At 36.6% G+C, this 10,215-nt stretch overlaps 1 long non-coding RNA gene across 4 annotated transcripts; it reads right to left on the reverse strand.

Annotated features, from left to right (window-relative positions):
• Positions 1 to 5,516: 5,516 nt before the first annotated feature.
• On the reverse strand, positions 5,517 to 9,881 carry LOC104213632 (uncharacterized). 4 transcript variants are annotated; one of them, XR_011405091.1, is made up of 5 exons: positions 9,554 to 9,881; positions 8,863 to 8,976; positions 8,068 to 8,761; positions 7,811 to 7,927; positions 5,517 to 5,862 (listed from the first exon to the last, which is right to left on the reverse strand). It is a non-coding gene; the product is annotated as an uncharacterized lncRNA (long non-coding RNA). The 4 variants fall into 4 exon arrangements; XR_011405092.1 differs by lacking the exon at positions 7,811 to 7,927; XR_011405093.1 differs by lacking the exon at positions 5,517 to 5,862 and having other exon boundaries at positions 7,126 to 7,927; positions 9,589 to 9,881.
• Between the last annotated feature and the right edge of the window lie 334 nt (positions 9,882 to 10,215).

Consider the following 10,215-nt stretch of genomic DNA (forward strand, 5'->3'; position numbering starts at 1 on the left):
TCCAGGAGGAAGATCAACCAATTCCCATGTATAGTTGTTCCATATGGATTCTATTTCACTATTGACTGTCTCTTTCCATAACAATGATTCCGAAGAAGACATATCTTCTTTAAATGTTTGAGGCTCATTTTCCAATAAGAAAGTCACAAAATTTGGTCCAAATGAAATAAACGTTCTTTGAGTCTTGGATCCTCCTAGTTAAGTGTACTTTCTTTTGTTTCTTCTCGAGGTCGTTTAGATCCTTCACCAATCGACTCACATTCCTTTTTATACGGATATATATTTTCAAAGAACTCAACATTATTTGATTCTATAACCCTATTATTATGAATGTCGGGATTTTCTGATTTATGAACCAGAAATCGATATGCTTTACTATTAGTCGCATATCCTATGAAAACACAATCAACAGTTTTCGGTCCTATTTTTACCCTTTTGGGTTTAAGAACTTGCACTTTTGCCAAACACCCCCACACTTTAAAATAATTCAAGTTAGGCTTCCTTCCTTTCAATTTTTCATATGGAATGGATTGTGTTTTGCTATGGGGTACTCGATTTAGTGAACATTCCTTTAATGAACATTCTTTCTTTCTGCAATCCCATTGGATTGGGACGTGTAAGGGGCCGTTGTTTGATGAATAATTCTATATTCTAAACATATTTGTTCAAAAGGAGATTGATATTCACCACCCCTATCACTTCTTATTATTTTGATTTTCTTGTTAAGTTGCATTTCAACTTCATTTTTGTATTGCTTGAATGTGTCTATTGCTTCATCTTTACAAATAAGTAAGTAAACAACTATCGTCAATAAAGTTATGAAATACTTCTTTCCACCGCGAGATGGTATTGACTTCATGTCACAAATATCTGTGTGAATTAAGTCTAAAGGATTTGAATTCCTTTCAACTGACTTATAAGGATGCTTAACATACTTAGATTCCACACATACTTGATATTTTGATTTGTCACATTCAAACTTAGGAAATACTTCCAAATTAATCTTTTTTCGCAAGGTTTTATAATTAACATGACTCAAACGTATATGCCATATTCATTTGACTCAAGTAAGTAAGACGAAGCTGAAATTTTATTATTATTTTCAACAACCATTACATTCAGCCTGAAAAGGCCCTCAGTGAGGTAACATTTTCCTACAAACATTTCATTCTTACTTATTACAACCTTATCGGAAATAAAAATACATTTAAAACCATTCTTAACAAGAAGTCCAGTAGAATGTAAATTCTTCCTAATCTCGGGAACATGAAGGACGTTGTTCAAAGTCACCACTTTGCTGGAAGTCATTTTGAGAAATATCTTCCCACATCCTTCAAACTTGGCCTCTGCAGCATTTCCCATAGAAATCGTCTCATTGGGTCTAACAGGAGCATACGTAGCAAAAGCTTCTTTAACAACACAAACATGGCGAGTGGCTCCAGAATCAATCCACCACTCTTTAGGATTGCCCACCAAGTTGCATTCGGAAAGTATGACACATAAGTCATCAACATCATCATGCTTTTCAACCATGTTTGCTAGACCTTTCTTCTTGTCTTTTTTTGGAGCACGACACTCCGTAGATTTGTGTCCGGTTTTTTCACAGTTGTAGCAGTTTCCACTGAACCGCTTCTTGCTTAGGTTGTATTTCGGTCCAGAAGCCTTCTTCCTCTTTTTGTTCTCTTCAATAACATTTGCTCCCATTATTGTTGAGTTTCCACGGCCTCTCTTTTCAGCAGTTTTGTTGTCCTCTTCGATTCTCAACCGAACAATGAGATCTTCAAGGGACATCTCCTTGCGTTTATGTTTCAAGTAGTTTTTGAAGTCCTTCCACAAAGGAGGCAACTTCTCAATCATCGCTGCTACTTGGAATGCTTCATTGATGACAAGACCTTCAATGAAATTTCTGTTAGTAAAAATACTAAGATTACTAATTTCAACATCAATATTAATTTGATTTATACCTTCAGCAAGGAGATCGTGAATAATCACTTGCAATTCCTGGACTTGGGTAATACCAGACTTGTTATCTACCATTTTGTAGTCCAAAAACTTTGCAGCAACAAACTTTTTCAACCCGGCATCTTCGATTTTGTATTTCTTTTCAAGCGTAATCCACAGTTTTTTTGACATTTCCACGCCACTGTTGACGTTATACAAAGTATACTCTAGCCCGCTTAGAATATAATTCTTGCACAAAAAAGTTGAATGCTTCCACACCTCAATCACGAGAAAACGTTCAGTTTCTGGAGTTTCATCGGACAGCACAGAAACATCTTCCTTGATGAACTTCTGGAGACTTAGAGTAGTCAAATAGAAGAACATCTTTTGCTCCCAACGCTTGAAATCAATCCCGAAAAATTTCCGGGTTTCTCTGCCGGTGCCAATGCTGTCGGTGTTGTTCGGCTCGTTGAGGCATTGGCAGTCACCATCGGAACAGCTTGGTTTTCGTTATTATTAGTCATTTCTGTAAAAGAATGACACAAACGTTAAAATCATGTAGATTTTAATCTCCAATAGAGTACAAAACCACAAAGGTTTTACTCTCCAGAAACAGTGAGTACAAATACAGAAAATAGTTAAATTCCTTAAGTTTGTTAGTAAATTGTATTTGTAAAATAATTCTGGAAATATAAATGAACATAAACAGAAATAAACATAAACAGAAGTGAACAATGAAATAACAGAAAACCAATTCGAGCCCACTGAATTCATAGTGTTTCCTTAAGGAATTTAATCCCCTCATAGTACCCAAAGTTATGGATTATTTCCTCCCAGGATAGAACGAATTACACACAGGTGTAGTGGTACTTCAAACCCCAGTGTTTCAGCGAACACAAAGTTTGGTAGCAAATCACATTTACTATTGCTTTGTTTGATACTAAAAGTATGCAGAAGAAGGAGGAGAAACTCAGAAAATCGTAGTGAAATTCTGAGTAGCATAGTGTTGTATTTATAGCCAAAGTTGGGCTGAAATCTGAAGATGTGCAATTCTTCAGAATGGTTGTTTCTACAAAACGGCCACAGCATAAATGCCATTACATAAATGACTATTTACTCAACACTAAAGAGGGAAAATTGGAGAGGGTAAGTTAATTTTCGATCCAAAAAGTTAATCAATCCATCATTTGACCAAATCCGAAGCCGAGCCGAGCGACGACGACGACGCGAGGCTTGCCATCTTCTTAACTCTGTAAGAGCTAGAAGAAGAGCAATTGCTTATATACCTATAAAAAACCTCTTCCTCTTCCAATATGGGACATTGTCCATTTACCAAGGAGGGAAACTTAAAATTTCACTCAAAACTTTCATTTCCCTCCATTTCTCATTCACCCTCTTTTAAGTATTTAATATATTAATTAAATACATTAAAAACCCAACAATATCCAAATATCAAAGAAAGGAAAAAGTGTAATTCCTTTCGTTTCTTCTACACCGTCTGAATTCTGAAACAAATTGTGAAGATTTTGACTAGGACCTGATCACTTGTGTATCTTTTGGCAAAGAAATGCAAATGTAAAGGTAATATTTATGATCTTTGCATTAGATACGAATCGGATACTTCTAGTTATGCACTAGTAAAAAGTATCAACATACAAATTAAACATAATACTCACATTTTCATGGCTTTGAACATGAGATATAAGATATTCCTATTAGATTAGAAGTCAAGGCAAGACTAAAGACTTTCATTAGCCTTTACTATAGATTTTGTTTGCTGAATCTTGTTTTCATCTTACCTAAAATTCAAACACACTAACACAAAATTCACGGTAGTAGAAGCAGATAAGGCTCATACTTTGGCAATGATTCTGATTCTTGTTATTATTATCATAAGGCATCGGACACCCAAATGTGAGGTGGTTGAAGACCAGTACCTCCAGGAAAAGCTAAGAAGCAACAAGCTAGCATTCACCACATACCAAAATCGTAAAAAGAAAAGTGATAATTATTCATTCAGGATTTCTTTGTGCTCTCAATTTGGGATTTCGTTCTCTGTTGTCTGAACTGTTGGGGCAATTCCACGTGTTTCCCACCATATATCTTCTCTGGTTCACTCTTTTTTCACACCATTTAGTCAAAATTGGACACTGCCATAACGGGAATTGTCATCCCCATAATCTTGTTTCTTTCTTGTGAACGTTACTTCGTGGTTTTGGCAACTTGGAACTGTTCGATGGTCATCATTGATTAAATCTGTGGCAGCCTCGATTCCTCCCATATCTTTCAAGATCTACTTGATATTCTTCTCATACAAATTCTGCCACACCATTCCAAGTAATCCAACCGGACTTTTGGTAGTCAAAGTATACAAATACCGGGTTAGGACACTCAAGGGTAGGGCTGTGCATTTGGATCGGATATCCGAAATCCGATCCGATCCACTCTATTTCGGATTTTCGGATTTCAAATTTCGGATTTTCGGATTGGATATGGATTGTGTTTTATGAAATTTCGGATTTTCGGATTGGATTCGGATTGGTATGATTTTAATCCGATCCGATCTGATATCCGAATTATATGTACCTATATAAATACACACTAAAATTTTAGGGTTATGCTTATTCATTTTTCACACACCCCCTCACTCACTTAGATTTTTCCGCCTCTCTTGCACCTCTCTTCTCTTCAGTGAAGACTAAAAGAGTCTCAATGACTCAAACTTCCGATTTTACTTTGATTTTATGTCTCTTTCTTCCGCCTCTCTTCTCTTCTCTTCTTTCTTTTATGTCTATTTCATGTTCTATTCTTCAACTTTTGATTTTATTTTGATTTTTTTGTTTGTTTTGGTAGATGGAAGATGAGATAGAGACACCGAATGAACTTTAAATTGTTGAAATTTCTTGTGACAATCCGATCCGACAATCCGAAAAATTATCCGATCCAAAGTTTAAAATCCGATCCAATCCAATGTTAATTCGGATCGGATTCGGATTGCCCTTTCCAGAATCCAAAATCCGAAATTCAAATCCGAAATAGGCTAAATCCGATCCAATCCGATCCGTGCACAGCCCTACTCAAGAGGTGGCCGGGTGGTTGATAAAAGTGGAATATAAACCATTAGAGAGCCCAAAGTTCGAATTCCAATAAAAACAAAATGTTAGGTAATTTTTTATCATCTACCTAAGCCTTGACGGAGAGTTAAGGTATTTGTGCTCGTAAAAAATAACAAATATTTTGTGGAATAGTCAAAATGCGTAAAAGCTAGCAAAATTGTATGGATGCTAGACTTAAAAAGTTGACGAGTGTTAATCTGCTTTTAAAACGGAGTCAATCTGAACCACCAATTTTGACTTTAGGCAAGGAACAATAACACCATTGACTGAAACTTATCCACGCCCACGGGCAATAGTTGCACCTAGTCTAGCAAGTGGCATTCAATAGTTGAATTATGCATTTGTTAGCAGAAAATTTGCAACTCTCTCAGAATCATACACAGGCTAATTGGAAAATATATTGGATCAAGTACAACTGAATATCCTTCAAAATGGAACAACATAAACATGACATTTAAATGTAAATTAAAATTACGAATATTCATATTTTTCACAGAAGATATGAGTCCTAACTTAGTGAAACGTGGAGCTTTTTTCTCACATGAGAAGACACGGCACAAGCTGGAGAAGACAGTACTTATCAACACGAAGGATAATCAAAGGAGTTAGTATCTAGGTTAGAGCTCAACGAAGAATTTTCAAATCCATTGAGCTATGACGTGTATGATGCACAACCAACTCATTATTCTGTCTTTATAAAATGTGCAGCAAGTAGTTTTGCTACTTCGAATCCAGTGAAGCTGCCAACATGAAACAGTTCTTTCAACTTCTCATCACATGTTATTATCCTCTTATCAGATGGATCCTTCAAGGTCAAGAAAGAAAACAGTGAGCCAATCAGAGAAGAACAGAAAGTTCAAATATTATTGAAGCTGACGATGCAACAGGCATCACACAACCAAATGTCGCAATGAACCCTTGCCCACACAACAATCCCCACCATATAATGCGCGCTGAAAAAGTTGGGTATCAACAGATGTCAATATCATTCAGTTTACAGAGAGCTGATATCCAAGGTATATATGTGCTCGTCTTGAGTTACTTCTAGAAGCAAAGACTAGTGTTTGGGTTTGGCCTAGCTGGGAAGTGATGCACTTAAATATTAATGAAACCACCTAGTTCCGGAGACGGACCTATGCTATACTGAGAGGGGTTACCGGCACCCATAAAGTTCGGCAAAACATCTATGTATACATGTATATATCATTAGAAAATAGTGATATATCAATAGTGAGCACCCTATATACAAACTAAAGCAGATTTTGGTTGAATCCAAAAGTGCACCCCCGACTTTCAAATCCTGGGTCCGCTTCTGCCTAGTTGAAGGGTCTGTCCTAGGAGGAGGATTTTGAGGTTGTGCTTCATTCAGCTATAGAAGGGGAGTCTTGGCGTAACTGGTAAAGTTGTTGCCTTTGTGACCAGCAGGTCACGGGTTCGAACTGTGGAAACAACCTCTTGCAGAAATGCAGGATAAGGTTGCGTACAATAGATATTGTGGTCCGACCCTTCCCCGAACCCCACGCATAACGGAAGCTTAGTGCACCGGGCTGCCCGTTTTTGCTTCATTCAACTATACTAGGATGCAAGAAAATGAACTGTTTCGTCATTTAACCTGCTTTGTAGCTATCTATAACTCAATCCAGGAGAACTTCACGGTCTAAAACAATGCATTTTGCCTCTGGGAAAAACAGTATGTTCATGTACCTAATACTCCAAATGACCAACAAAGTTTCTCATAGAATAAACAGCTAATGCAAGCCAAGCATAAACAAAGTACATAAGCAACTACCGAGATGTCTACACTGAATGTGGATTCAGAAAAATATTTTTTCCAGTAGATTTAACTGCTTTTAACAAGGATAACGGGGTAATGAGGAGGTTGATCAAGAGTAATTAATGTGGGGGAATGCAAGCAAGCATGTCCGGTTTCATTGTTTAGAATTTTGCGATTTCTAAACCTGCTTTACACTACAAGAAACCAGTTACTTTGTGGGAGTTTTTTGGTCAAATTGTGACGGGGTTTGACTCCCACAAAAAGAATTGTGGCGGTTTCTAGAGTGCCGCAGTTACCTGTGCCACGAGCATTATTCCGGCGGATTTTTAAAACCTCTATAACAACCGCCACAAAATGAATTTTTAATTTGTGGGGGTTTGAAAGATAATTAATACTAGTTTAAAACCCCCGCAATCTTTGATAAACAAAGGGAAGCAACCCATACTATAATTTAGCTCCTGCTACCTTAGTCTTATGATAAAAGATGGCCTTAAATATTTTTGCAGGAAAACTACGTTTTGTTGGAGTAGTGCGGGAAAGCAGCAGGAGCTGAAGTAAAGATCAAGTCATCAAGGCTTACTTATTCCCTTGTTGATTAGAAAGGACGAGCAGCAGTAAACAAAATTGGACAGAAATCATAAAGCAAAAGGCTTTTTACTTCCCCTACACTCATACCAAATAAAATACAGGAAAAGATAAACACCTCCCCTGGGGGAAATAAATTAAAAAATACAGTTCTCCTCGAGTAGACCTAAAAATACAACTTCCGATCGAAAAGTCTTTTTGAATTTAAAACAATGGTTTCTCCGGAAACTTTTTCGGATAAACTGATTATTTCGCAGTTAAGAACCTTTGACCAAATAATAGTGGACATTTATATACTGGCGTCATGTAAGTCGGAGCCACAGTATGTATGTAGAAGTCCTATGTGTCGCAATGTATTGCTAGTGAGAACCTTTAAAAAACTCTCAAAAATTACCTGCCTAAACCAAGCAGGATTCAAGAATTAATGCATTGCTGATTGCCCAACAGAATGAAATTCGGCTCGGACCAGAAAGATCGACACGTTACGAGGATGCCAAGCTTTCAAGAAAATCTTTCAAAAGCAAGAAGTATAAGATTGTCAATCATAGACACACTATGTCGTCCTTTAGGTTAGTTTTCAAAATTCAGAATTCAGAGAGAGGAGAGAGAATAAATGGGATTGCTCCAAAGGAGATAGAACAGAACCAATACCTAGAATTGACGACTACCTGCAAGTTACTTAACAACGTTGGACCGTGGCAATTCAGTCTCTCCTGTACCAAGAAACTTAACCAGAGCATGAGAAAGCAAGAATTCCTGAATTGTGCCGCTTTTCCTTTCTCATTGGTTCATCTGAATCTATAATGAGATAAAGCAGGTTTAAGAAATGTCGTTACAAACACTACCAGGGGATATCTAAGAGATTAAGCGCGCGAGTTCTTAGCAATTGTTTTGGCGAGGCATTAATAAGCAGACAAATTTCAGAACTGCAAAAGACATAACATTGTCCAAGTATACTTTACGTGGAGTTATTGCCTTCATCCTCTTCCTGTTCTGTCGCTTTTTCTTTTCTACGGAATTTCCAGACGCCAAAAGCTGTTACTATGGAAATCAATTCGTAGTTAAGTATACTGGACAAGCAAAATGCATGAATTATAAATAACATCAAGAAGTCAGCACTAAAAGCGGATATTAAATTTTAAGGCCTAAGAAGAGAAGAGTTTCCATTACCACCATCAGAATCCAAAGGCCAGATATGTTTAGCTAGGGCTTTGTTCATTTGGAAAATGTCCAGTTTATCCACACTAAAAAGCTCACAGATTTTGCCATCACAGTTTATAATCCGTCTATTTGCTGGATCTTGCAAATTATTTTCGCGATTATAGTTCCACAATTTCTTCACTACCTTCATTAAACAAATAAAAGGTCAGTTGCACGCGGTAATACCAATGGCGACAGGGGTTTAGAGAAGGAAAAAAGAGAAAGAAGCATCATGAATTTGTGAACCTCTGTACTTGCTAATTCTGCTTCCCAGTAAACTTCTGAAGTTGTGGAGAAAGGCTACATACTTTGCTAAATCCGCCACCACTCTTTTCGCCACTTACATTCTTCTTACCAGACCTAATAAGGTGTAAACCATCGTCAGTTCAACCAGGATAGCCTACACTACGCATAAGGCATCTGCTAGATATATCTATGCACGATAACATGATTTATGCGTAAACAAGATGAAGAACTACAGCAGAAAACCTCATCTAATATTTTACTTATTTGAAAGAAAAAAAACTCATTTGATATTTTAATTGCCGGAAACGTACAGGAGGTACTATGTGAGAAAGTTTTACTAAAAATTTCATGCGTGAAGTTAAGAATGCCAATTTAAGCAAGGAGAAGCATAATTGTACTCTCCGTTCCAATTTATATGACATTATTCACTTCGAAAGTCAATTTGACTAATCTTTGTGTTAAATTATATTATATCAATTAAATATTTCAAAATTTAAATTTAAATATTCAAAAAACTATAGTGAAATTACTATAAGTTAGCATTTCTTGATGACGAAAAATAAATTCGAAATGTTGGTCAGCAAAAAAAAAAATGTCACATAACGGGGAACAGATAGAGTATTGATTAAGTTAACTCAAACATGATCACAGAAATTAAAATTGCAATGGCACATCCAATGGACATACATACATGCAAAAAGTTTGATATACATTAAAACAGCCTACTTCTTCTCCATATAACTTGCTTCCGATTTCACTTCCGCAGATTGTGGGACAAGTCAATTCCAAAATCTTCCTCCAGTTTCCACCCAACGATAGAGGTTTTTATCGTGTTGAGGTCCGATGTACTTAGGAAATCCCGTAGCTGGCGGATGAGCTTCAAGTCCGATATCATATTTTTCCTCCGGTTGCCGTTAACTTTACGTTTCAATGAAACTAGTAATTTTGAAGAGAAAAATATAACTCGCTGACTGACTTGAATTGCCGAATTATTAGCGAAGTTGAAGGGAAATTATGGCCCGTACTTATTTTGTCTAGAAAATTCAAATTAAAAATCTTAACTTGACCAAAAAGGGTCGGTTGGCTAAATATGCCACTCTCACCTGAACGGTGAGTGCAAGACATATGGCCGACATAATTTGTGGAATTTTCATAGGGTGAAAAAAAAAAAAAAACCTTCAGAATCTTGCGTCCTGAAAAATTGAAAATTCAGGACCAAATAGCAAGTGTCATTGAGGCTGTGGCAGCAGTGAAATAGTGAAAGTAAATTTTCTTTTTTCTCCCTTCGAGGAATTTACATAGAATACAACTCTTTAAAAACTTATTTATATTTTTTACAACTGTTTTAATAAA

The sequence above is a fragment of the Nicotiana sylvestris genome, chromosome 2 (genome assembly GCF_000393655.2).
Source record: "Nicotiana sylvestris chromosome 2, ASM39365v2, whole genome shotgun sequence".
NCBI lineage: Eukaryota > Viridiplantae > Streptophyta > Magnoliopsida > Solanales > Solanaceae > Nicotiana > Nicotiana sylvestris.